The 27,463-nt window shown below is 39.5% G+C and overlaps 1 pseudogene; it reads right to left on the reverse strand.

Annotated features, from left to right (window-relative positions):
• Window positions 1–23,686, reverse strand: part of LOC140359078 (uncharacterized) — a 59,803-nt pseudogene extending 36,117 nt beyond the window's left edge.
• Window positions 23,687–27,463: the final 3,777 nt, after the last annotated feature.

Genomic DNA, 27,463 nt, shown 5'->3' on the forward strand with positions numbered 1-27,463 from the left:
TCACCCAGTGAACATTGACGAAAAGTCACAAAAATTTGCACACCTCTAAAAATCGTGCCTCTCTACATTCTGGCTATTTCCCTTTTCTAAAATAAAAAAAATTGGCGCGTCAGCGCCACCAAATGTACCAAAAATGCATTGAGAGATGGGAAATGACCCAAAAAAAATCTGATCGTAGAATCATGAAATTTGGCGCAGAGGTAGATGGTGACAAGAGAAGTAAAAAATATTATTACGGCAACGCCGTCCCCCGAACCAAATGTCGGCCATATTGCTTCAAAAATGGCTAAACATGACTTCGGAGTCTTTCCAAACGTCGTACTTTTACGAACTCCTCCCAGGGCGTTGGCCCTAAAAAGCTGAAATTTGGTGAAAATGCTACTGAGGAGTGGGACATCAAAAGTTATCCAAATTACATTGATACCTCTCACGGTCTCTGTGCGGCGAAGCCGCAAACTGTAACTAAAATTTCAGAAATCTCCCATATTTAAAATTTCTGCCGTTTGCGCAGATAAAGTCCGAATTGCGTCAAATTAGAATCAGTTGTTAAACTCTTTGCCCTAAACCTACTTGAAGTGAAATAAATTCATTTGGCGCCACAGCGCCCCCTACAGATTTTATATGGAGGTTAAATGTTTAGTTTTGCGAAATTATATGAAATTTGACACACAACTCAATTTTAGCATCCCCATCAAAAAAGTCAATGAGACCCATGTCATAATTGTTATGGCGTTGCCGTAACGATGACCGAAACCTCCCATGTTATTCCAATGGGGCCAGAACATGTTTACACTTTAGACTTTCACAAACTCCTCCCAGGGCGTCAGCCCTATTAACCTGAAATTTGGTGAGACTCATCTTCAGGACCATCAAAAGTTATCCACATTTTCATTCAAAGAGTCACGGTGTCTGTGCGGCAAAGCCGCACATTTTGCCAAGAATTCAAAATAAAATTGCTTTTTGATGGTAAAACAAAGGGGAGAACATGTGACAGCGTCACAGATTCAGCAGTAGGCGTGATAAAAGGACAATTGGGGCGCGTTAGCGCCCCCTCCTCTTGCGGCGTGGCGGCGGTGTGGCGGCGGCGTGGCGAGGGCCGATCATTGCCGCTTGCGGCTATATTTTCTTTTATTTTTGTTTTTTTGTGAATAATGACTTAATTGCACGTATTTGGAAATTTTAGGCAGAGCACTTGACAGAGCCAGGTTTAAATGTCAGATACAAATAAAGGGGATTTTAATGATTTAATGATTTAGTATTTGCGTAAACTAAATCTTTACCGGAAATTGGTTTAAAATGTGTAATTTAGCCTAATGTTTTGGTGTTCAAACTTAAATAAATCCGGCGAAGTCAGGTTAGTCCAAAAGTCTTTCTAAACAATCTGTCAAAATCTTTTAAAGCACAAGTTTGGAGAGTTTAGTGGCTGAAGGTGCTACTTTAACAGGTGTGAGAAAATTACCTCTTAAGTTACTTTGTCCCATATGAATTTATAACCTTAAGAAAGCACTTAATTATTACTCATTGTACTGTCTGATTGATTGATTTTTTCCACTAGTTTAAGTTGGGCTTAGGTTACAGCCAGTGACTTGGTAAATGTCAAATCAAAATGCATTTGTGGATCTGAAAGGTCAGGGCCTTCAGCTGAGGCTCCCTGTGCCACATGAGGTCACTTCAGCCTCAGGACTTATGGCACTCACTTTAAAGTGTTCTTTTTCTTTCTCAATGTCTGAAGGAAATCAATAGAGCACGAATGTGTGATTGACAGAGATGTATTACTTTGTGAGATAGAATCCCTACAGGCCGGTTTCCTTTTCACTTTGGACATTTCTGTTTTTAGTTTGTTTGTTTTTAAAGCTCTTACTTTTCAAAATAATGTTTTTATTCCAGTCTATATTCCTGTCATCTTTCCCTATTATTTTAGGTATAAAATGTCTGTATGTTCACACAATGCTTACACGTTTGAAAATTATATCTAGAATCATCACATTTCTCAAGTAAATGTAAGAAGAATAAAATGCTATGCTATTTTAAATTTTATTTTGTATTTTTCGAACAAAGAAAAATAATTGTAGTCTTTGGTAATAAAAGTGTTGCGGCCCAAACCTCTTGTAAAGCAGTGTACCAACTGGTTTCAGTCCAGTTATGGTGTTAGTGCTGACGTCCCGCTCACGGCTGCAGTGCGAGGGTCTCTCAGCGCTTTGTCGCTGAACTCTAATCCTGAGGATTTCTGCACTCGGCCTCCACAGAAATGGGCCACACCCAGTGATCTCCCAGAATGCTTTTCCCTGACCAGCTGTCCCACCGTTCACACTCAAGCAGTTGTAGCAATGCTTTGGACAAAGACAGTATTCTCTATTTTCCTATTTTCACAGAAACTTAAAGGTATAAAGTTCTGAAAGTACTGGCACTTTCTAATTTACGTATCCAAGAAGTAAACATTATATTGTTGGATATGTCTTTATTCAACCGCACGTCCCAAAAAGTTATGGTGACATTGATGAATATAATAATTAAAAAAATTAAGAGAACACTTATAAAAGGTATAAAAGTTTAGTGTAAAGATCTTTCCAACAAACCATCATTTATTTCACCAAAACGCTCTAACGTCCCATTTTCCTCCTCATATTTACAGTACTGGCAATAAAGAGGGTTAACAGCTCCACAGTTCCACAGACTGAGGAGTTTTAGATCTGACGAGTTGTTTTCTGCTGCTGCCAAACCCTGTTTGTGTTGTGGTTTTGGTGAAATTACATGAGCTTTCCTGAGCCGGATGGAATAGTTTAAAGCATGTAAGAGTTTCCAGTTATTGCGGCTGAACAGCAGAAACTGGAGCAGGAGCAGAGAAGTGAACACAGCAGGCCATGGTCAGGGCACAAACATGTTTTCTACACACTACATATATGCAATAGTGTTTACATTTAGCTCAGTCTATAATGGAACCAATGACATCATGACTAGAAAGGAAAAAAAGGCATGAATCAGTTAAACGTGACTTAAAACAGGCTTAAAACTTAATGGAATGAATACTCTTAACTGCATAACAGCAATATTTTGATGTATTTTTACTTTACTGTTTTGTAATTAAGAATACAGTTGCTATTAGTGGAAGCAATATTTGATTTTGACATGTTTGGTCCCGTTTATTACCTAATTAAACGAGCATTTTCAAAATTCTTCATACATTTTCCGGAGCGTCCCATTGCAATTTGTGCTGCTGCTTCAACAGTGCAAAGATCTTTGGCACTTCTTCTCCCTCTTCATGTAAAATAAACCCCCACAGTCCAGTTTGCTCATATTTTGACATTTTGATGAATATTGCTGGAAACGTTATATGACCCTATCCCCAATTCATCACAGAATCCACTTGTTCCTAAACCAACATCTCCACAAATTCCTATCATATTAATTCCTTTCACGGCTCCTAATATTACTGACCGCTATTCCTCCTTTCTCCCGTCGACACATTTGAAACATTACATATGACAAATACGGGTTAGAAAATACAACATTTTGTCCCTCTGTATCATTTATCACCTGTGTTAGCATGCGCACGGTTATGATTAAAAGGTTGATCTTGGCTGTGTGTGCAACTAAAGCCACCCAATTTGCTCGGTGACCAATCTCTCCACCTGACCACAGCACTTCCACTCCCATAAATCTGCCTCAGCCCTGCACTTTTGGCTGCTGTATCATTTGTTTTAAGAGTGTTTGTAGATTTGCATGCTGTGGCGGTACGACTGTGCGACCAGGTCGGGATGTTTCCTCTCGGAGATGTATGGGAGGATTTGTGATCCTAGGTGTGTCCGAAAACATCCATCCCATTGATGGTCTGGTTGTGGTTGTGATTTAGGGCCAACACTGACCGTCGGGCAGGTCCAGCTACAGGCTATTTCCCCAGTGCTCGAATGTGCTTCTCTTAAGGCCTTCTATGGGAATGTAAAGCAATAGTTATTTTCTAATGTTGGGTTTGTCCATTTTTACAGTATAAAAAGAGTTTGACAGTCTTGAGTGATGAATGTATTGACCCAGGTTTGACTACACATTTCAATAAAACATAGTGAACATAAAACGATTTTATTCACAATTTTGACAATTTCTTCTTCCTGGTTGGACATGAGCCGCAGATGTAACATAGATGTCATTTTACAATTATTACCGAGCCAAAAGGGCCAAAATCCATATTAATTACACAAAACGTATGACTTGACAAGTAATAACACACCTTTAAAATAAAAATAAAACACCTTAATTTTGTTCAATAATTGTTTAAACCGTCAGAACATTCGTGACTGATGTAAAACTGTGATACGTTTTTACCACAGGGACTAACTATCCCACCAAACAAAGTGAAGAATAGAAAAACATGAGAATATGTCATATGCTCAGTAAATTGAGCTCGGTTTAACCTAGTTTGACAAGGACTTAGGAGTATATATACGTGATGGTAGAAGTAGCTGCAATAGTACAGGCGATACTTCCTATACTAATGTTTTTAAAGGGAGAAAGAAGTGGCTCGTCCTCCATCGCTGCAGAGTGCGTGGGCCGGATCTGGGGAGACACATTTTGGTGTTGGCTGGACGTCCACAGAAAGCCGATTTTGCATCAGCCGCTTAGACTTTGAGCGTGGCTTTGAAGCGCTCTAATCCTTCCCCTACCTTCAGACAACCTTCTCCTCATTCACAGCCCAAACACAGACGCAGCGAAGTCATGAAACTTTACGGACATAATAGTAGACACAAATATCTAATATACATTTTAATGATAGTAGAATTTTCCCAAACACACATCTTTTCATTTCAAGCCTCTTAAAGGTTTTGTTTAAAATACCAATGTCTATATTTCCTCTATATGAACTTTCCATGTTATATTGGACCGTTATTGGTTATTTTACCAGTTATTTCCACGTATAGAATTAAGAATTAAGAATTGAATTAAGGCATGTTTATCCGTAGAGCACAATTTCTGTAATTCAAAGTACTTCACATAACTGGAAACGATGCATTCAAATCACAATAAAAACAGGTAAAACATAAATAATCATAATGGAATTTATTTTACTTAAATTACATTCTCATCAATGTCTTTCTTGGACTTAATTGGATTATTTCGTTTTTCTTTCTCTTTATGTCATATTTACGACTTATACTCCGTTATACATGTTCAACATGTTTTCTGTTTTATTTTGTACATCTAAAAGCCGAAAAAATAACGAAATAAATAGATAAAATAAAATAAAATAATTATAATAATGAAAAAGAAAAAGTCAACACATTCAACTCAACTGATTCAAACTATCTGTGGTTGAGGATATATTATCACACAATGTTAACATTTAAAAAAATACATTTAAAAGCGTCTTATCTTCACTGTTCACTTCTGGTCACTTCTGGTCACTTCTGGGGCCTGGTGCAGACAGTAGCGGGCGGCGTGTTTCCTGGTGGGTGGTGGTCGTTTCTGACAGCGCTGCTCCTCCTCTCACGCACACAACACCAGCTCCTCACCACATTCTACTCAAAACTGTACAATACGTCCAAAACGCCAAAAATGACTCATAATTGTGCCATAGTTGACCAATAGGAGCTCTTGTTATTGGTGGATGGTCTGTCTCATCCAATCCCTGACCAGATGGGGTCACCAAAGCTTCACTGACAGCTCTCCATTGGCTGAAGGGTTGAACTGGATTTCGTACATGATTCTTGCCAAGTCATGTCCAGTTCAATAGATTTCAATCCATCGCTTTTTGTTATGAATGATATTATGAGCAATACTTTTAACATTGTCGTTTTGAATCTGACGACTTAAGGACCGCACTTCTTCTTTCTGGTTGTGGTTCTCTCTGGCGCTTTTTTGTAGCATTGACACTCTAAATGTTCAACATGATCTAAACTTAACCCTAATCCTGACCCTACCATAATTGTGAAATTACATATTGTCAAAAATAAACATTTGCAACAACAAAAAAGGTGAAAAAATGCTAGTTGTTGTCAGTTCGTCCTCAGACATTTTGCTGCATGTCCTTCCCTTCTTCAGCCCCATTTCACGCTGCACTGTAGAAAAGAAAGAAAGAAAGAAAACCAACAGGCTAATTTTATTTTATTTTTTAATTTAGGTCTGCAGATTCATACTATGAGGTGGTTTGAAAATAAGATGACTGTAACTTCAAATGAACATCACAGATAAATGTATAGGTATGTATATTATGTATATTATATACATACATTACAATTGATCTTTTCTTCCCCATTTTCACTTCTCCTCTCTGCGTTTTACAAGCATTGTCACAGTTTCGAGTAAGTTCTCCGTCTCCCTGCTTCTCCTTTTGGAATGGCCCATTGTATAAAAGCACTTTCAAGAGCTTTTGCTCATCAAAGGCTGTTTTTGAACCCAATATTCTTTCTCTTTACTCTCACTGGCAGAGATCTCTTAGTCATGGTTCTGTGTCTTCTCAGCATTTTGAGCGTCTGTGCCAGTTCAAAAGCATCACATTTTCAGCGCTCTTAAAAGACGGCTTTGATTGAATGTCACAGCTACAGTCCACACTATGTTCTCATCTTTTAAAATTCTGTACTGTCCTCAAACGTTGAAGAATGAAAGGCAGGACCACTGTGTCCTCCATAAAAGACCTGCACCATGGAAGCAACAATGGCTGGACATTCTAACTCAATTATCTTGACATTAAATGACTGAGTTTAGCATTTGAAGAATTGCCTTTTAATCAACACTATTGAGTCATTCCTTGGATTAAGGGAATCAAATATTCCATCTGCACATGGAAAGGAAAATTTGTCAAATGTATACTGTGCATACATTTCTATTAAACAGCCGTAGCATCCACAAGTTGCATACACATGTAGTTTTCTTCCAACAAAACACACATAACACTTGAAATGAGCCTAAATTTGTGAGTACGGTGAAGATAACATATTCAAATCATAAAAGGTCAGATTTCATCACACTAATGTCAACTCATTTAGTTTCAAAAAGTATGAAAAGCACTTTATTTAAGCGACATCATTGCTAACAAGGGTTTCAGTCATATACTGGCATAGTTGGCAGCCAAACACTTGAATAATTGTATCCAGTCAGTCTAAGACAGTCCAGACACTTTGCACAGGCCCAACACCACCAGCCAAGACTTTGAACCCAATTCCCAATGACCCACTTAATTGAAGCAAACTGTATGAATAGTCTTTTCTAACCCTGTAATGTGAGTCGTCAAGTATTTCAGGAACATTTCAACAAAACCTCAAGCTTCATTCCGTCCCCTCTCATTCAAAACAAATCTCCCACCTGAAGGACCAATTACTTTTATTACCCTGCCTATAAAGTTAATAGTCTAAAAAGCGGACATTACTTACTGTGTATCTGAAAGCTCTTCAAACATACATTTGTCTTGGGCCCTTCGCTCGTTCGGAAAAGCCTGTCTCCACCAGAAGGATAGTCGATATGTCCTGAGTTTTCCCCTCTCATTCGACACACTCTGATGACTTCTGCAGAAAAGGTTACAGGAAAAGAAGAGGTTTGAGGATAGCGGTGGGAGGATAGGTAAAAGTATTTGCAAGACGATAGCCGTTGATTCGAATCGCTTATTCCAAGAGCTGGCGGTAAGAGGACACTTCCGCGGCAGTCGAGAGGCTGAGCAGTGCTTTGTCATTGCCTTAATTGTATGTGATTATATTATAACAGTGGGGGAACAAACCCGCTCGCTGACAGGGGCCAATCAGGATGCTTGTTCTTCCACGAATTTACCGCTCAACAAATTAATTTCCATTGGATAAAAGTTGGCATGTGTCATAGAGAGACTTATGGATGTGCAGTGGGGGGGTAGATTTAGTGGGTAATGCCAAATGGGCTTTTAATAAGGACATAAATACAAGTGGTTTTGATAGTTCCTCATTTAAGTTTCTCTATTTTTTTCTTTATAAGTGACAGTGGAGGAAGATGTTTTTCTTATGTAAAAGTACAGATACAGGAGCAAAAAACTACTTTAATGTCATTCACACATTGAGAATGATTGAAGTGTCAAAATGTGATGAATAATTGTCCAGATTTCAGGTCATTAGAAGCAATTGTTCTGGTCATTTTTTATCGTTATAGCCTATTTTAAAAACTGAGACTTGAACTATAAACAAATTAGATGTCTACATAACTAAATATGCTGAGAAAGCCAAGAAAAAGTACTGTTACTTTTTTGTGCTGTTAAAAAAAACGGTTAAATTTACTCAAGTCAAGCACAGATACCTAAAAATTATACTTTCCACCACTGCATGACATTGATTTTGTTCCTTGTTTAAATATGCTCATGAGAAGTGTGTTTTACTCATACTTCTGCTTTGTTTAGTCCGACTTTAAAGACAATTGTGTGGCTGGATTGTAGCGTTGACAAAAATCCTGTCGCTCTTCAGTTGGTCTTTTGGCTTTTAATTGGGCCCAACCAAGATGTATATTTGAAGGACACTACATCATAAAGTACATCATAAAGAGGTCTTCAAGCTGTCAGAGAACTGCCCATTATGTATATATGCTTAATGCTATCCAACTATGAGGTAAGCTAGCTGCTAATTAAGACGTGAAAGCCAAATTCAATTGTGTGCATATTTATATAGCAAATACAATTGAGAAAAATAAGAAACATTTGTATATTTTGTATTTGTAAATGCACAAATTACACAGACAACCAACTTTCCCCTACATCCAACAACGCATATTTTTCACAATATGGACATTATTCAGTAACATTTCCTGTGATAAATATTTACACAGCTTTAGCATTCTCTTTTCCAACTAATCCAACTTTTTCCCCAGTATTTTCCAAAACCATGAAACATCACATACGGTCGTCAAAAAGGAACGTAAACAGGAAAGTAATTAAAAAGTAGCTATTCTTCATCCCTTCATCTTCCTTCGTCTATTTGCTTTGATAATGTTTGTGCTGCTAATCCTGGCATCCCCCAAACACAGCGTTATCTCCAGAAAACTTCAATATGGTGAACTCACGATCGCCCTGATAGACCGCCTGCTAATTAAACATAGGCTTATAGACAATGTGTGTATGCGTATGTATATGTGTGTGTGTGTGTGTGTGTGTGTATGTGTATGTATATGTGTGTGTGTGTATGTGTGTGTGTGTGTGTGTGAGTGTGTGTGTGTATGTGTGTGTGTGTGTATGCGTATGTATATGTGTGTGTGTGTATGTGTGTGTGTGTGTGTGTGTGTGTGTGAGTGTGTGAGTGTGTGTGTGTGTGTGTGTATGTGTGTGTGTGTGTGTGTGTATGCGTATGTATATGTGTGTGTGAGTGTGTGTGTGTGTGTGTGTGTGTGTGTGTGTGTGTGTGTGTGTATGTGTGTGTGTGTGTGTGTGTATGCGTATGTATATGTGTGTGTGTGTATGTGTGTGTGTGTGAGTGTGTGTGTGTGTGTGTGTGTGTGTGTGTATGTGTGTGTGTGTGTGTGTGTATGCGTATGTATATGTGTGTGTGTGTATGTGTGTGTGTGTGAGTGTGTGTGTGAGTGTGTGTGTGTGTGTGTGTGTGTGTGTGTGTGTGTAGATCCTCCCACTCCGCACTTCCTCTCCTTGTCTGTCGGGCTTGGGGGGGGAAAGGATGCCGAATGCTGAAAAATATGGCACTCGCTGAAAGCCACATTTAAATCTTGACAGTGGCTGGGATTAGCAAGGTAACAAGGAGGAAGGCTCAGGGGAAAAAAATAAAAAATAAGCTGGTGAGGTGAATGAGAGGACACGGAGGCGGGAGGAAAGATTCCGGGTAAGAAATTGAACACATTTCAGCGTTTTCGAAAATTATACCTCTGTTTTGATTAACTCTGAATGCTGTTTTAAAATAATAAAGCTGTTTCATCTGTGCTTCCAGACGCTCCGGTCGCTGGGAGTTTTGTACTAGTCCCACGGCCTTTGAGTAAGACATCATTATCCAGGGATGGAAGTGGAACCAAAGTGAATAAAAAGGATCACTCGGAGGAAGCAGAGGTCGCTTTAATGTTTCTTTTGATCAGGCCAAACGTGGCCCGCTAAACATGGATCAAGCTCTACTCCCTCTCTCTCTCATCCTTTTGCATGAATTTTGTGCTCCCATGTCTTATTTAGTAAAATGTGGTCAAAGCCATACTTACTCACTCACTCACTCACTTTTATTCCTTGCCCTTTGCTATAACAGGTGCAATATCCTACAATTTATGCATCGGGTTTGACCTTTGACTCGTGTACAAAGCATTTGACTCAAAGGCCACTGTACATGCTTTATTAGATGTTTTGTGAAATGGGATGAGAGTGGGTAGAGTCATTCGGCAAATGGTTAAGGCTGAAGCGAACTCACGACACCAAATAATCACGTCTGCACCAAACCACCACACCACAAGCGAGGACACTACAGACTTTTAAGTTAGCTCTAAGTTTCTTACAGAACATGGAGTAGGTTTGAAGTATAAAGAGCTGATCAAGTGTTTGTATCCTTCAAAACGGCTTTAAAAATGATGTAAAAATACTTTGGCTTACTCATATAGGGGCAAAGCAGCTTGTCTGTCTGGTTGTCATGAGTTTTCTGACATTTTAACGTAGGTTTTGCCCACTCTTCATTTCAGTTTAATGTCCTTAGCAAACAAGCCGCACACGCCAGAAATATACATAATAAAGAAAAGTTATTTTCATCACATACGGTACATGTCAAGTGACTGTTGCATGTGCATTAAAACACAAATCGTGCTGCTCGGTGGTGGATTGGTCCAAGCGGCAGCACCAATGCCAGGCTCTGTGTCGGCCTCAGTGATCGATTCCAGGCTCAGTCAATTTGCTGAATGTATTTCCTGCTCTCCTCCCTCATTTCGCACTACACTGGTCCGTCCAATAAAGCATATACACGCCAAAGACTATAAAATCCACAATTATTCAATGTTGAAACAATATTTTGTCACAGGCTCGGTACATTTACATTATATCCAACACTCTTTTACTAAACATGACATAAACTTACAGCCGGTTGAATAAACATTGGACAAAAAAAAGGGGCGTGACCAGACATTTATATTTGGGGAATGAAAAGATGATGGAGCATGAAACTTTCCACTCAAAGTTGTTATTTGACGTGCGCACGGAGCTGCTCATCTACATGCTCTTGGTGGTTGTTGGCCAAGCAAAAAAGGAACTGAGTGGTCCCACCATATGCCGGGCCGCCTGTGTGCGTTGCATATGTAAAACACAAATGTATTATTTATGAGCCGTTATGCAATCTCTTGGTCAGCCGCTTATAGTGTGGCTGGATTTGTATGCGGTCGGCAAAGGAGAGTTGTTGGTTTTTTTACCCTATTTACAGACGTGTCTTTCATTCTGTCACTCACAAGAGGGTTTTGACTGGAATGTTGCAAAGAAAAGAGAGATACAACACTGCAAAAACCTACGTACATGAGTAAACTATAGAATTCTAAATGATGATGTTGTTTTGAGTAGTTTTGGCTAGTTAAAGAGTTATTTATTGATACGGCCAAGATTAATTACCTTCTTACAGCATCTACTTCTGACTGATATTAATTAATCTGATATTGGAAAATGTTTTAAGTTAATTTTCCACTTAAATGACAACTTAAGTAATTTATTTGGGAAGAATTATAATGATACCTTTTTTCATATCAATCAGAAACTTGTCTAAACTTGTCTAAACTACTAAAATATAAATGATTAATGAGTATTTATTATTCATTTTGTAGGCCTGGCGTGTGCTGAATGTTCTTTTACTAATCACACACTGAACAAAATGGGGTCATCTATTGGGATGTTTGTGCAATTACGGATTGTGTGCTACAAATAATCCTAAAAACACTTCAAACGCTCAACTTTATTGACTGAAAAATGTATGATGAGAAGTCCACAAACTCTGATATGACAGTGATGTAAAAATGTAATGGGAGGAGATTTATGAACAACTCTAGACTCCTAAACTAATCCTCTGTATATTAAAAAATCCTTCAGCTTAATCCATAATAGCTTGCACAAAGTATTTAGAGAGTAATTTTGAGTTATTAGAAGGATTAATACAGGATTTACGGTAGTTGGGTTGCTGGGTTTAAGTTCTTATTGCTGTATGATCCACTACTTCTCAAATAGGGTCAAATTCACACTCTGTCACACGTTTTATAACTGCTCTTTGTGAGTCACCTTGTATTTCACATTGTGCGCCTTCAGAGCCGTCTTAAACTTTCCAGCTGGACATTTCATCTTCACCGCAAAGGTATGTCTGCAATTAGGTCACTGACTAATTTCTGTTCCCTTTTGAGCAGGTTTCACTACATTTTACAATGCCACCATAATAAAATTCACATGGTCTAGTTTAATATGAGACATTTAACGGCATTTCGCCATCTGTTTTCTTTACGCAAGACCCTTAAAATTTGGTATGTCTTTTTCTGATGCTTTAAAAGTCACTGTGAAAATCAAAGATGCTGTACAGTAAATGTGTCGTCTGGCACCGACCGTTCGCTGTGCAAATTTGAAAGGATGTCTGTTTTCCAAAGTGTCCCATGGAAATGTTGTGATGCGAAATACTACATTTCTATTTTATTGGTGATTACATTTTCCCACTGAATTAAGTATGTAAATGGCCAAATTAAAAATGTCTTGCTTTTCCAGTCTTTGATTATTAGGTAGTTTGAAATGCAATGATTTAGGGAAAATGCCGTATCATAGGAGCAGCTGCTAGCACTAATATGAGTGTATGTACAGTGTACAGTATACACAGTGGTGTATGTGTGTGACGGCTTGAGCTCTGGTACAAGTTCATTGCATTGACCATTACCACCCACGACCTCCTCAAAATGAGTTGAATGAATTCATTATGAATACAAATAATCACGCTGACCTGAAAGTCTTTAGGTCTGTTGCTTGGCGAGCCAGTCCTTCCTACCTTCTGCTCGAATGCACAGCCGCTTATTTGTGGTGCAAGTCTCTCAAAATGTACTTGAATTCAAGTTTATTTATATAGCACATTTAAAACAACCGCAGTTGACCAAAGTGCTTCACATAATGAAAGACTATATAGTACAAAATACAAATGACACCATACAGAGAGCATAAAAGAGAATAAACTAATGAAATGCCAGGATGAGCCTGCACTAAATACCAGGGAGAAGGTATATAAAAGGAGGACATCTCCTTTATATTATTAAGAACAAAACATAGATATTGTTTTACCTCGATCCTCGGTTACCAGTTATTTATTTGTTCTTAGAAGCAGCTATGTTTGTTTATTTTGGAATGAACAGATCATAAAAAAATATATCAATTAATCGGCTTGTCAATCACACTCATCAGAAGTTGTAAAGAGAAGATATGTTCCGGACTATTTGTCTGTAAAGTAATAGAAAAGCCTCTTGGCTGGCCAAGGGCTTGTTTCCAGGCAGTGTCCCATAATATGCATGTAGTAAATGTAATGAGGTCTCAGCAGATGTCTCAAACCATCCTCACTCCTTATTAGTAAAGAGATAACATGTGACACTCCAATACTTCATCGTTTCTGTTAGCAACCATTGAACCTCCCATTTCCCCACACTAAACCCATGTTAGAGGCTTAAATGACCCGCCTGTGGAATATGATTAGAATAGGTCAGGTTAAGGTCCTTCACATGATGAATAAAATATTGATTAAGTCTACAATTACCATGCAATTAATTTAAGCCCACAGTATCTATCATAATAATGAATGCAGCTTTGGACAGCTCTATCCGTTTGGAAAATAAAAGTCGCCCATTGGCGCCATTTATCAGGCTAACCTTGGTTGTCACAGATATGTCCGTACTGGAGGCTGTCACTTTGCCGTCGTAGCAGTGAGCATGTCCTCAGGGGCTGCGTGGACAGGCCCTCTGAACTCGAGAAGGCCCCGGTTCAAATCCTGGCACATCAGACACACACACAGAGATGACAGTCTGACAGAGACGCCTGCTGAATACTGACCACTGCAGAAGACAGCCACAAGGTCATTTCATCAGAGCTGGAGGAGATGTCACACTGAACAGCTTTAGAAGGCACTCAATTTTAACATTACGCAAGGATTCACACGAGTGTCACAACTTTTGTACTCACGTCATGCACTCAGACGTATCGTTATGGTATTCCACAAAGCTACAATCATTACTTTGGTCAGATTTGCATTTTCAGGAGTGTAATTTGTTTTTATTTTAGGAAAACATATCAGATACTCACTTTCGAGAAGGTGAAGAAGCAACTGGCTACAAATGTACGTAGAGAGACTCTCAACAGTCCCGCCCGCTTTAAAGTTTACTGTGGTTCCAGAAATGGATTTTTTTCAGATTTTCTCAGATTTTCTCAGATTTTCTCATTTTTGCCATAGGGTATAAAAACAATCCTAATTCTGGGTTTAAAGACACAACAGAAGCTAAGCAGGTAACTAAAGCCCATAATGTGTAATGTTTTATGTACTGTATGTACTGTAGATGCAATATTCTCCATCAGACGCATTAAGTAATTCAAACTATAATTTGCCAATTGAAATATTTAAAAAAAAGAAAGAAAAGATAAATGCAATGAAGTAAAAATCAATAAATAAAAACAATATGATGAAAATAATTCCAAAACAACTTGCTTGGTATTGAAAGCCAAATAATACAAGTATGCTAATTTCCCTGTACAGCCCTATAACGTCCTTTTCACTGTCTCCCAGGTGAACATAAACAATAGACTGTGACAAAACATCTTCATGTCAGTTTCTAATCCCACCAAAGGCTCGGAGAGGACTGGTGCAGCCGCGGTGGCCTTGTTAGGAGCATCAGAGGACAGGACACATGTTGGGAGGCGTAACAGCCAGACAACAACAACATAATCGACTCATGAACGCCGTGCGCTCCCCGTTAGCATGTCCTCTTATCCCGCGGCTCACTGCAAGCCTTTGTTGTCGGTTCAATTGTGGCTTTGTGCTGGCATGTCATCCCTTCACATGCTTTGTTTCACACCTTTAGCCAGACAGCCAGTCAGGAAGTCTCTGAGGAGCAACACAAGCTCGCAGCATCACCTTCTGCAAAGATGTTGTCACTGGTACAGCCTTTTTGTTCGTACCAATACAGGTGAAAGGAAACCATTCTAGTCTATTATTCCATTTTTGTCACAGAGAGATCCAAAGCCATTGTCGTTGAATTATTGTTGAAAGATTGGGTCAAGAAGTCAGGGTTTGTTAGGTTTCCTCATTTTGTAGGAATTCTTTAAAATAGGTGAAACATGTAAAACAGTTTTTTTTCTTTTTTTAAATTACGAAATGTGTATTTTGTGGATGAAATCATAAAGCATTTTCCCCATGTTACTATTATTATTTTTTTAATTTTGACTTTTTTATTAAGAATATAATACGTTTTTTTATAAGAGCTTTTCCGTTAAGAGTGTTTTTTTTGTTTTCTATAAGTTATCTGTTCTTTTACTTCTGTACCTACTTGTGTTGCAACACTGGAATTTCCCCATTGTCTGTACAAATAAAGACTTATCTTATCTTGTATTCACAAACTGAAAATGAAGACCTATAGAATATCTCCTCATCAAGTTATCTTCAGACCGTTAGTTCCGTTTTTAATCTTTATTTATACCTAAAAGACATATCCATTGCATTCGTGATCTCAGTAAAAATGTTTTCTTCTTCATATATTTGAACTTTGTCCGCAGTGTCCGTCTCCATGAGTGAGTGGTCGTCTCTGCGGCCCATGTGGCAGTGGTGATACATGTGTCGGGGCCGTCTCAGAGCGCTGGTACACGCTCAGTCGTCACAGAGGCGCAGCTGGAGCCAGAGCCTGTATTAATCCTATTTCAGCTTGTTAATGGGATTATGTCTTTTAATTAAAGCCAAGTGTAGACCAATTATGAGCTGTGAGATGATGTGGCACAGTTCAATGTGGTGTTAGGGAGGATGGAAGGTGCTTTCTGAAAGGTCTGCTGATGCTGAGGAAATGATGGATTGTTCTACATTTGCACAAGAACCAAAGACAGGTGCAAAAAGGGTATTGTTTTTGCACCTACTATTGACATTTTCATCTTGTCAACATGTGTCACTGATGTATTTATTTACTTTTATTTTTTTTACACAGATTTTTACTGAATTAAGACAATAAACTATTTGGAAGCAGACTTTAGAAACACATATTTAGCATGGAAGACAGCCCCATATTAGGTTTGGACAATTTTAAACAAATCTTTGTTCCTTTCAGTCCTTTTTTCTTTGATAAATTGGGTTCTCAGTTGTGTTTCTTAAATATAGCCTAAAATGAAAAAAAGCAAAGTTATTTATTGACAGACTGAAGCGTACTGGAGCGTGTTATGTCCTCTAATCAGCATAAACCTCTGGGCCCTACATACAAACTGCTTTAGTGGGCCCCCATTACATGTTTTTAGTATGTTATTTGGCAATACATGTTGGATATGCTTTTGAGGGCCTCTTCCTACACTGGGCCCTGGGAAACGAACTACCCTGCTTCTGTCCATGGAGATGTTGTTGCTATGCCTTGAATATTCCACAGTGTGGCTTTAAACATATTTATCTTACAAGCAGGTGATGTCAGAAGTCAAAGTTACAGGTCAGAAAACACACACATTTTGGAGGCTAGTGAATAATGATGTTTTCATTGTGAGTGTTGTGGATCAGAGGCAGGGTCATATTCCCCTATCAAACATTTTTGCCTAACATGCCCCACACTCTAACATCCCTCTATTATTTCCCTTCACCAATTACCTGCTGTTACACAAATTATTCCGTTTTCATCCTGATCTATTTTTCCTCTGCAGAACGCGAGTGTGCTTTGTTTCAATTAGTTCCCGCCGAGGTGCGAGCAGTCACCCTTACACCGCATTAAAATAAGCTTCAGGCGATGAAAAAGTAGGTGAAAAGGGGAAATATATCCAGCACAGTAAAGCAGTGATGAAAGGGGAGAAAGTACTGATGGGGCACTATTATACCGCTGGCTAAATGATGCTTGAAGTTGAAATAGGTGCCATGAGAGCCTGGATCACAATTTGATCTGAATATTTTATCAAAAAGGTTCTTGTCTTTAATTTATTAATTTGTTAATCATTGAGTTTATACAGCACCTTTAATAACGCCCAACGCACTTTACTGTGTTTTATTCATTCACTCCATACTCAGAGGGGGTAAGATATTGTAGCCACAGCTGCCCCGGGACACACTGAAGGCTGCCAATCCATCGGCCGCTCCGACCACGACCAATCATTCAGACACGTGGGCGAAGTGTCTTGCCTAAGGACACGATGAAACGAGCAGATATGGCCACGATTAGAGCCAAAGGTAACAAACCATCTAAAATTATACTTCTTCTGACAGAACTTACTTCACTGTGACTGGTCAAATCCACCTGTCACTCATGTTCAGTGACATGGACATAAGCAACAAAGCAGCCGGATAAATGATATTACACCTACATTGAAATAGAAAAGCACTGAGTCTGAGCCTGTTGTAAAACAAACTGAAGTAGTCCAGGAGTTGTATGAAGAGGCATGAGACTAAGATCTAATGCAGGAGATGTTTATTATCAGTACGGGAGCTGGGACCTGGAGACATGAACCCTTAGACATTGCGATTGTGTGCGCATTCCAGTCCATGCCAGTCCAGTCTGGCAACGCTTTCATTGTAAAGAGTAATGCACCTCCTTCTAATGACGCGGGCCTAGATAACAAGAGCTGGGCTGGCAGTGTTTGCCTGGCACACGGCAGAAATGTTGTTTTCTCTATCATGACCATTTCACTAAAATAGTATAGTCACAGATCACTTTTTGATTTTTATTTGAAATGACTAACTTTTATGTTATGGGGAATTCTCCTCAGAAGTGGGCTCTGTGCACCAGTCTCACCCCAACTAACTTCATGTTTGTTTTCAGCATAAATCCCCTTTTGTCTCCCCCTCTCACCTGGAACCTCAAATCTCTTCCTCCTTTTGATGACTTCATCCCCAAAAACTTCATGAACAGTTTTTTATCATTTCCAAACTTAACCAGTCTCTTTTCAAAAACTAATCTTGACGAATCCATATCATCACATTGGATGATTCTCACTATAAAGGAAAATCCGTTAGCTAGATAGTTGGCTGAAAGCGCATATTATCTGGGATTTGTGTTAGGAAGGGCATCTGACACACATTGACATCTCTGTACACTCTCCACATGCTAATTTATGCAAGTGTAACAAGGAGATCAATTTCTGGGAAAGACCTGCGACAATGGAAGTCAGCTATTTAGCATTGTCCCGCAATGAGGTGTGATGAATTAAATGCACTGTTTATTTGGCTCTGTCGTATTAACACTGAGATCCTAATGTAATACACTTTTAACAAGAAGAGCCATGTTGATTACTGTTCTGTGTAAATGTTTTCATCTGAGACTCCATAAACTTTTATTAGGAGCACAGAGGGAAACAAGGGAAAAGATTTATTTCACATTCTTTGCGCTGGCCTCACTTCCTCCTGCTCAAAGTTACTCTCAGGAGTGTTTCAAAAATAATGTTCAACTCCCATATCTACGTAGTTAATACAGAAAAAACAAAAATACCAAACGCAGACATGTACATAGTGACAAAGATGTTTTCGATTTACCATTGAACAACATTTTACAAAAATTCTACTTGTTTTCATACATTTATTTAACGATTTGGAGCATTTGGATGGGTATGATTTCAACAATGTGTGGCAATGTCTTTGATTTCACTTTATTCCGAATCACAATTCTTCCCCTGCTTCTTTATTTGCCACATATTATCTTCATTCCGGTGTAAATCCTTTGCTTCATGTGCACAACAAGCACGTCAAACTCCAACAAAGCCCTGAATAAAATCGAAACCTTCGTCTTTTCCAACCAGGTTTATTTTCCCTTTTCATTTTTCAGATTAACCCCGGAATCATTCCCAGGGCTCCATCTTCTTCTTTATCTCCTCTGCCTCCTCCCATCTGTCTTAATCTCATTACACATGTCAATAGAAAAGCTGCTTGGTTTCTCCTGATAAACACAACTATTAGCCTGCACTGACCCCCAGCACTGTTTTCCATGTTAACAGCAGTGCCACCCCAAACATGCTCTCATTTCCCCCTCTATACCTCTTGTTTATGTGTGTGTGTGTGTGTGTGTGTGTGTGTGTGTGTGTGTGTGTGCGTGTGCGTGTGTGTGTGTGTGTGTCTGCAGGAGCGACAGTATTTTTTCAGTTGTCCCACATTATTTCCTGAAATGCCTGCTGTTGTAAGAAGCAGAGGTGAAAGTGGAACTGGGGCCCGGTCCAATGCAATTAGAACTAGAAAGAACCTATTTGCCTACATCCCCTGTGAGTGCAATTGAAGTTAACAAGGATAAAATTAGATTAGTACACTTTTGACCATCATAAAAAGCTCAGAATAACTGGTTCAATTGAAATGGTGGAGTCAGAAGTTACCAAACGCATCGGAACAATTCAACAGGGGTTTTTGGGAAGGCTTGCTTTTCTACAATGCTGTTTTAATTGGGCTAAAAGCACTTTATTGTATGCTGGGAAACAATTATAAAGCACTCAGGAACAAACTAGAACAAAATGGACATCGGTTAGGGACTCGAAAAGCCTGTAATTTTTCCAGTAGAATCATTAAAATATGTTATTACTATTGTCAGGAAACAGAATTGAAGGAGACATATGCGTCATACCCTGCGACAAGATGGCCCCTGTCCAGCATGTGCCCCGCCTAAGGCCCAAAGTCACCTGGATAGGCTCCAGTCACCTGCGACCCCTAACGGGAACAAGCGGTAGAAATAGAATGAATGAATGAATGAAGGAATGATTTGTATTGTTATTAGCCTTTAAACACGCTCTTGAGTAGTTATACTTTGGCATCTCATGTTTATCACTTTATATCTGTGAAGTGATTCCTCATTTGGATTTGTGTTAGAACTCCATCTACTGACAGCAGAGGGAATTACCAATGGGAAATAAACAAAAGACCACAAACCCCAATGTGCAAATGTAAGCGTGGTTTGACGGCAGAATGAGTCTGGTGATGGTTTATGGACACAAAAACAGTGCAGGAGACCTCCCGACTCCCACCTCTGAGGTCACAAATCTGGGAAATTCAGTACAAAGTGTTTTCTCAGGCTCAGAGCGGAGAGGACTTAACAGGATTCATCAAAACAGCACGATAAAGCTCAAACTCCAGTTATGTTTTTGAAGAGAAAACAATGTTATAACATGGTTGAGATCGCGAGAAAGTAAATTTGACACAATATGCTTCCTTTATGAGCTAAAAGTACCAAAAAGACAATTTCTCCTCTGGTCGATGTGGCTCATTTGATGTTTGGGTCACATGGATTTAACTGGTGGAGTTCTAATGTCAGCAAAGTTTTTAATTTATTTATAGTACAAGCAAATAAATCAGAAAACGCTAAACCGACATATCTAAAGGTTTAGCTCTTGTAGAACCTTCTAGAAGACACAATGACAGAAATATAAATAACTGAAAAGATATGTCCAACAATATAAACAGAATGATCCATTACTACATATGAGGTAATGAAATCAGAATAATTCAACAAACACAAAGTCAAGTTCGATGACTTGCACTCGCTGCTTTTGTTTGGCCTGTAGCAAGTAATCAGAATATTTGACGGTACAACTCCATATTTAAGTCGTTAATAAATCATGCTTATTTGGATTGTTGAAATCCACTGATGACACGTCTAAATTAATTCTTAATCACTTTAGGAAACTTCCACTGAAATGATGGAGTGTAAGTCATCTATTATGGATAAAGCGCGCCACCTGTCTCGCCCAAGTCTTTCTTACTGAGCCCACACAAGGAGCCGCGCTAATGAAATACATGCAATCACTAAGTCAAACAAGCAGACAGAAAATATAGATGCTGTTTATATATTAGACTTTTTGCCAATGGTCGTAATAAGTTAAATACAAAATATCTAAAACACTGGTCAAACTCACTGTATTCTCTCCTGTCTTCATTCTGCACTCTTTTAAAATGAAAAGTGCTTGCCTCTCCACAGACGTGACCTGCAACTTGCCCTGCTGGCGTCACCGGATTGTTGTCATAGTGATGGATACGTTTATTGTGGAGCGTTCCGGGCGATGTCGTCTCGAAAGGAAACAAGCAGGAGGCTGAAAAATCACGCTATTAACTCTTGTTTTTCCATCGCCTTATTGCGGTTGAAACTGGTCAAACAGTGTGTAAAGCAGGTGAGTTTCAGCGTGTGTGTCCGAGTGAACGCACAGGATGAGTCACTCGTCAGCTGTGGGGATTGCATGTGCTTCTCTGAGCTCGGACAGACCTCCACGGGGATCTGTGGGGATAAGAACAGCACATGTCATTACCAAAGTATGAGCTAATTAACCGTCTTTTCCCCCTCCCCTTCACCGCACACCACTTGACCTTTTCTAGATCCTGGTGACATCAGCTGAACTTTACTTGTGTCTGCTCTTTGTCATGGCTGTTTCACAAGCTAAAGTTAGTGTCATGTGTCTAAAGTTAAGATTGTGAACATCCAGGCATCGCTAAAGGGTGAAATCGCAATCACGCCACAGTTTTCAGTGTTGTTTTGTGTGTGTCATTACCTTTGCCTGTGTCTGACCTCTATCAAGTCCAATTTAGTTTGAATCTAATTTATTGTTAGCTCAGAATAAACAAAAACAATATGCTTCTATTTGTATATTTTTCTCTTAATGTGATGTAAAGGTCGTGCATGTGGTATTTGCTCCTACATTGCATCAAATGAAAAGAAAACGTAAGATTGAAATACTGGAATCAACAAGAGAAGGCAAATGTAATTAGGCTGTATTTATTTATACAATTTTATTTCTCATAGCCTTAACAAAAAATATGGTGTAAAATTAAACATTTATAACAATACGCTTAAATACACATCTTATTAACCTTTGCATTGACTACCTCTGGCATTACCCTGGAGAGATCTTCCCTAATTCTAATTATAAAGCCTATCTCCATCTGCTGCTGGTCTCTGGAGGTCACTGTTGATTTGAGCAGGAGCTAAAGGTTAGACCTCTGCAGCTGCAAAATAAAGTCCTCTAACTCTGCTATTGTTTCGTGCTGCTTCCTTGGCCAATATTTGACCCCTTCCATCAATAATCCCATGTTTCAAGGAAATAAACAACCTAAAAACTTGACAATATTCCTAAAGTTGTTACCTAAATCCCACTGCCAGACCTTGTTTCTGTTAAACACATCGTCATTATCTTTGTTCAATTCCCTAAACTTGAGAGACGTATCCACAGATTCTACCTTGATGTTGTCATTTGGGGGAAACCGCGGCGTTCACAATTTCCATTTTCATCACGTATTTTCTTGTATTTTCTCCGGTTGTCTTGTATCCCGCTTGATATCCACTGTCAACAGGAGCATGTGTTTTTACCTCACAAATGGTAAACAAAAAAACAACAGTCAAACTCAATTACACAATAACAGACACAAAGAAGCTGAATAGACTGCATGCTTTGGAGTCTTTGTAGTGGTGCGTCTCTGGGGTCTAGGGTTTCAACTCAAGTGCAGATAACAGAGGGGAGACTTGTCACTGCCACCTATAACATGCACATGATTTATGAATGGGGCAAAATATTTATACTTTCCAGAAGGTGTCATTGGAGAACTGTGTCTGCGGTCGGGATGACTGTCTGATACTCCCAGTACATCCTTTTGTTCTGTTTGGATGTTTGATCAAATCGGGGGCTCGGAAGGTTTGCTATGAAATAATATATGTGGCAAATGAATAAACTTTCTCTAAATGTAAACGTTGAGAGTGAAACAATGAACCTGGAAGCAATAACTAGAGCTTAAATGCTGAGGTCTGGCACAGTGACTGTTTGCTCCTGTTGTCCATCTGAACCTTTTACATCAACACCACATGAGATATGGACACACACAGAGGAGGTGTCTGCTCAGTCTGTGGACGTCCATATGAAGTCCGGTCTATCCTCACAGCTGATCTGGCAGCTCACTCCCATCAGGGCTGCCATCTGCTGGGCTCTCAGCAGCTTGTTCAGAGGTTAATAGCTTCATGATCTCTCTATCAGTCAGCCCATCTTCAAATGGCTAATTCTCCCTCTCTGGCAGCGATTTGCAGGGCCCTACAGCGGTGCCTTCCTCCGTTACTTTTCAGAATCAGCCAGGCCCATCGCTGCTTGTTACCGGACATGAGATATCAGACCAAAATAGATTTTCACAAAGTGTGCAGCCACGGCTTTGTGGCACAATGGAGCCACTGGATGAAGATCAATATCTCATTTTGAAGTGGCACAATTTGTATTAAACAGTGTTATGACATCTGCTGACAATGACATCTTCATATGAATGAGACAATAAGGTTTAAACATAAAGCTATGAAGATAATGTGCCACAGTTTAATAATTCAATTTGAAAATGTTGCTCATTTCACTCAACACAATATGCAGGGTTTCAGGAACAATGTGAAAATGTGTACATGAGAAATGTTGTCGAGCACCTTGAGGCTTGACTGACACATCTGTAAGACAAGCTCTCCATCCCAGAAGCAGATTCCTCTGGGAAATCTCACAGAGATGTGGTGTTAACGTGCTGGTGGTGGGCCCCAACAGAAGCAGGCGGTGAAGGGCTGATCCTGTGTCATGGCAGCGGGACTCTCCATTCCCCGAGGAGCTGCTTGTTTGACTCTCGCTGAACCCATCCATAACTGACGTATTTTCTTAGAAACATCTCCAACTGCCTCTCAAATTAAGTTTCAGGGGTTTTTCACAGTGACTTTTCCATGACCCCGAAATTTGCATATTACATGGCTGAGAACTGAATATTAAGCGCTAGAGCGAATTACTGTCTCAGTTGATATTCCCAGTGCAGCTCGAGGTAGTGTGCAGACGAATAGCATGCGTTTAAAACCCCAGTTTCAAGATAATGTGATTTTTTCATTTGGCTGATAAGGACGTGTCATGGAGTGTTTCATTATTTGGACACTAAGCATTTTTTTCTTCTCCGTCATAGCCCACTCAGGAGGACACAAATGAATCCAGCATCATGCGATCGCTGGTTAAGCTGAGGGACGGGGGATGTTACGCTGTGATTGGTGTCAGATGGTCTTTAGGGATCTGCTCTGATTCTGACGAGGCTTCACACGTCAAAGCGCTGAGACTCTGGAGGAGGATATGCTTTCACACCATTGTTTGAAACGCTGATTACTGAAGAGCAAAGACTTGTCTGAGATTCATCCTTTTTCATCATTTCATCAGACCCTGACTCCACAATTTTATCAATGTTAATGGGAATGGTAAAACCGCACTATATATGAGTCTGACTGAGATAAACAGTTTATTATCTAAAGGTGCCCGAACTATTCTAAATTATTTATCGCTAGTCAGATCTGTGAGACAGTCAGAAGACATTTTTGGAGTGAAATGCAAAATAAATACATAACTTTAATGTAAAGTCCAAAACGTGTTGTGCTTAGGGAACCTTTTCAACCATGTCAAATTGGGTACCGGTTTGTGGTTCCCGATGATTGCTGCAGCCCATGCATATGCATTATATAAACATAAAAAGGCCCGATTGCTCCAAGGGAAATTACAATCTCTCATCACTTTCTAATTAAAACGGCGCTCGTCCTCCACATTGGCTGAAGTCGCCGCATTCCACATCCTAATATTCTCATTCCTAATTTTCCTTTGCAGCGTCTATTCTCAATCATTGTTTTTCCATTGTGCTATTGGAAAACACTGATATCCTTGTCTCTGAATTGTCCTGATACTTTTCCGTGTGGGAGTAATGGGTGATAATCATGAAGTACTGCACATTCCTACACATAGATGCTGGACTAGGCATGGACTCAATAAAGACATATGCTCAAATCCAAAATCTCTAACCTATTTTGGCCTGTTTGTCAGTAAATGAAAGCAAATTAAAACCCATTCAAGCGTTGCCACTAGCCAAAAAACATGTCTGACACTCAGCCAGCGCTGGCACCAAATGATGACTGTGATTGGCCGAGAGGAGCGAATCCGCCAAAACACACATGCTGCTTCAAATGTGAGAAGAGAAGGCGCTAACTAACAGACAGAGAAGGTGCTATGTCTGTTTTCAAATGGCGCATTTCTCAAGATTTCTCCGTTGCGCATATTCAAACGATTGATGCAAACACATTTAGTCTTTGTTTGTAGAATCCCAAAATCAGTATAGTGTAAATCAAAACTTTACTCACGTATTTTAGTTGGATGCTGTAGGTAACAAATCACAAAGTCACACACTCCTGTTCAATCAATCTTGGGCAATTTATAACAGCTCAGGTCTTCCTCACTGTAAATAACGCAAAGTCATGTCAAATTTGGACCCTTTTAAAGTCATTTCAGAAAAGATGGACCACTTAATATGGTATATAAACAACTTTTCTTCTTTTCCATTTTAGTTGCCATGCACTACAGAATAATGATAAGCTAGAATTGATAAAAACCCAAGCCCTCCCTGATTTGTGGGAAAATCCCTTTAACAAAATCCACCTCAAACTTGCACATTACACATGGAGGTCACCAGTAATCTTAAACCTTTTCCAAATATTTAGACACCATGGTAAGAGTGTGTTATGCTGGATAGTTAATACTTTAAACGTGGCCGGGCCGTTGTCGTGATGGGCACTTGTTTAAATGTCCTCGGATGCGTATGATTGGTGCAGTCCTGTCCAAACAATAGTGCACAGAGACAACAGTGACCTCGAAAAGCTGATCATTCCGACCACATGGAGCCTGTTTGGACAAACCTGCAGCGGCTTCAGCCCAGGAATGCATGTCTGATTCCTCCTCATCCCTTTCTTCTTTTTATGAACCGAGAACCCATGCATTGTTTTGATACGCATTTTAATAGAAACTGGAATCCTGCTGAGTAGCACAGGCTTTGTGCCAGACTGATAAATGACAGTGTAACATGACAGGTACTCGCTGAAGATGGATGTCCCCATTTACTTCTGACAATCCGAGAGAGTTTGTTTTTGTCTGGTGGCAGCCGGAGTATGAGCCCAGGTCAAGATCTGGGCCCCAAAGGGTTAAGAAGACATCTCCGGGTGAAAACAAATGATAGAGGGAGACTGGGCTGACTTTGTTGGTAATGGGGCAGAATAACATAGGATGGAATTAACTCTTGATGAATGATGGTCTTTAAAAGTCCCAGTTGAGTCAATTCAGGGATGATAATTTGAAATACTTTGAGAAACTGAGACACATTTACTTTGCAAAGTGTAGTCGTAATTAGGTTTTACAATAGCAAACACTGTGGACAGGACTGTTGAGGAGATGTCAATTAAAGCTGGGTTCAAGATTGATTTTCTAACTGTGAAAAGAAGAAGGTCCGTCTCTCGTGTTAGTTTTTTTGTAGGTTTTTGGTGTGAGACATTTGAGAACCTGCATCAGAACTCAAATGTAAAGTGTGAGTTCAAAGATTGACTGGTTTGTAACCCTTTGGCCACCCCAAGCAGCTCAGCCATGGGAAAGTGGGCCAGATCAGCAGCACTAACGCACCTTGAAAATGTCCAAACACAGACCTTCTGGAGAGCTGATTGGTGTCTAACAAGCTTATCCTATGGGAATGTCCATATTTATTATGGCTAATAAGCGCTAATGTGGCAACTAATGCTGGTGAATTAGGACTATATCTACTGCGCCTTGTGTTTTGACTTGGATTACGTTGATAATTTCAAAGATTTTGACTTCAAACGTTTGTTTTAACCTGCATTTAAAACATTGAGCTTATCTTAAATTGATGATTTATGTGTATTACTATGTGCTATTTACTTTCCTCTCATGTTCCTCTTGCCCAAGTCCTTTAATCTTCCTCAATTGGTTGTGGATCAGAGGTTGGTTTGCAGTTCCCAATTCTCTGTGATGAGGAGAGTCTGCTTCTTCTTTGTTCTGTTGGTTTATGTACATTTGCGATACGTAACCTCTCGTAGCACAACATCCCACGGGCACGTAGTGATGAGAACAGGGCTGTCCTCAACATCAGCGCCACTGCTTGAAGACATTAGTTGTTTTTTTTATCAACCAATGCAAGTGAAAACCTACCAGTAAACAGAAAAGCCAATGGTCTTATCTGATACTGGTAAATGTATCTGTTGTTCTATACTGTAAGATTGCAATGTTTTCATATGTACATTCAATTCGGAAATCAACAAACAGTTTATAGATCCATCCATCCATTTTCTACCGCTTGTTCCCTTTCGGGGTCGCAGGTGACTGGAGCCTATCCCAGTGACTTCGGGCCTTAGGCGGGGTACACCCTGGACAGTGGCCAACTCGTCGCAGGGCCAAGTTTATAGATTAATTTGCATATTATTTTGAGTGAATTGACCAACATCACTGTAACCTTGTATACATTGAAGAAACATAGATCTCACAAACATCACCTCCTCTAGTACACATTCACAAACAGACTAAAAACTATACAATAGATTAAAACCCTTTCATAGGCAGAGG

This window comes from Eucyclogobius newberryi, unplaced genomic scaffold, assembly GCF_026437365.1.
Source record: "Eucyclogobius newberryi isolate DKJ021-1_F unplaced genomic scaffold, fEucNew1.0.hap1 SCAF_14, whole genome shotgun sequence".
NCBI lineage: Eukaryota > Metazoa > Chordata > Actinopteri > Gobiiformes > Gobiidae > Eucyclogobius > Eucyclogobius newberryi.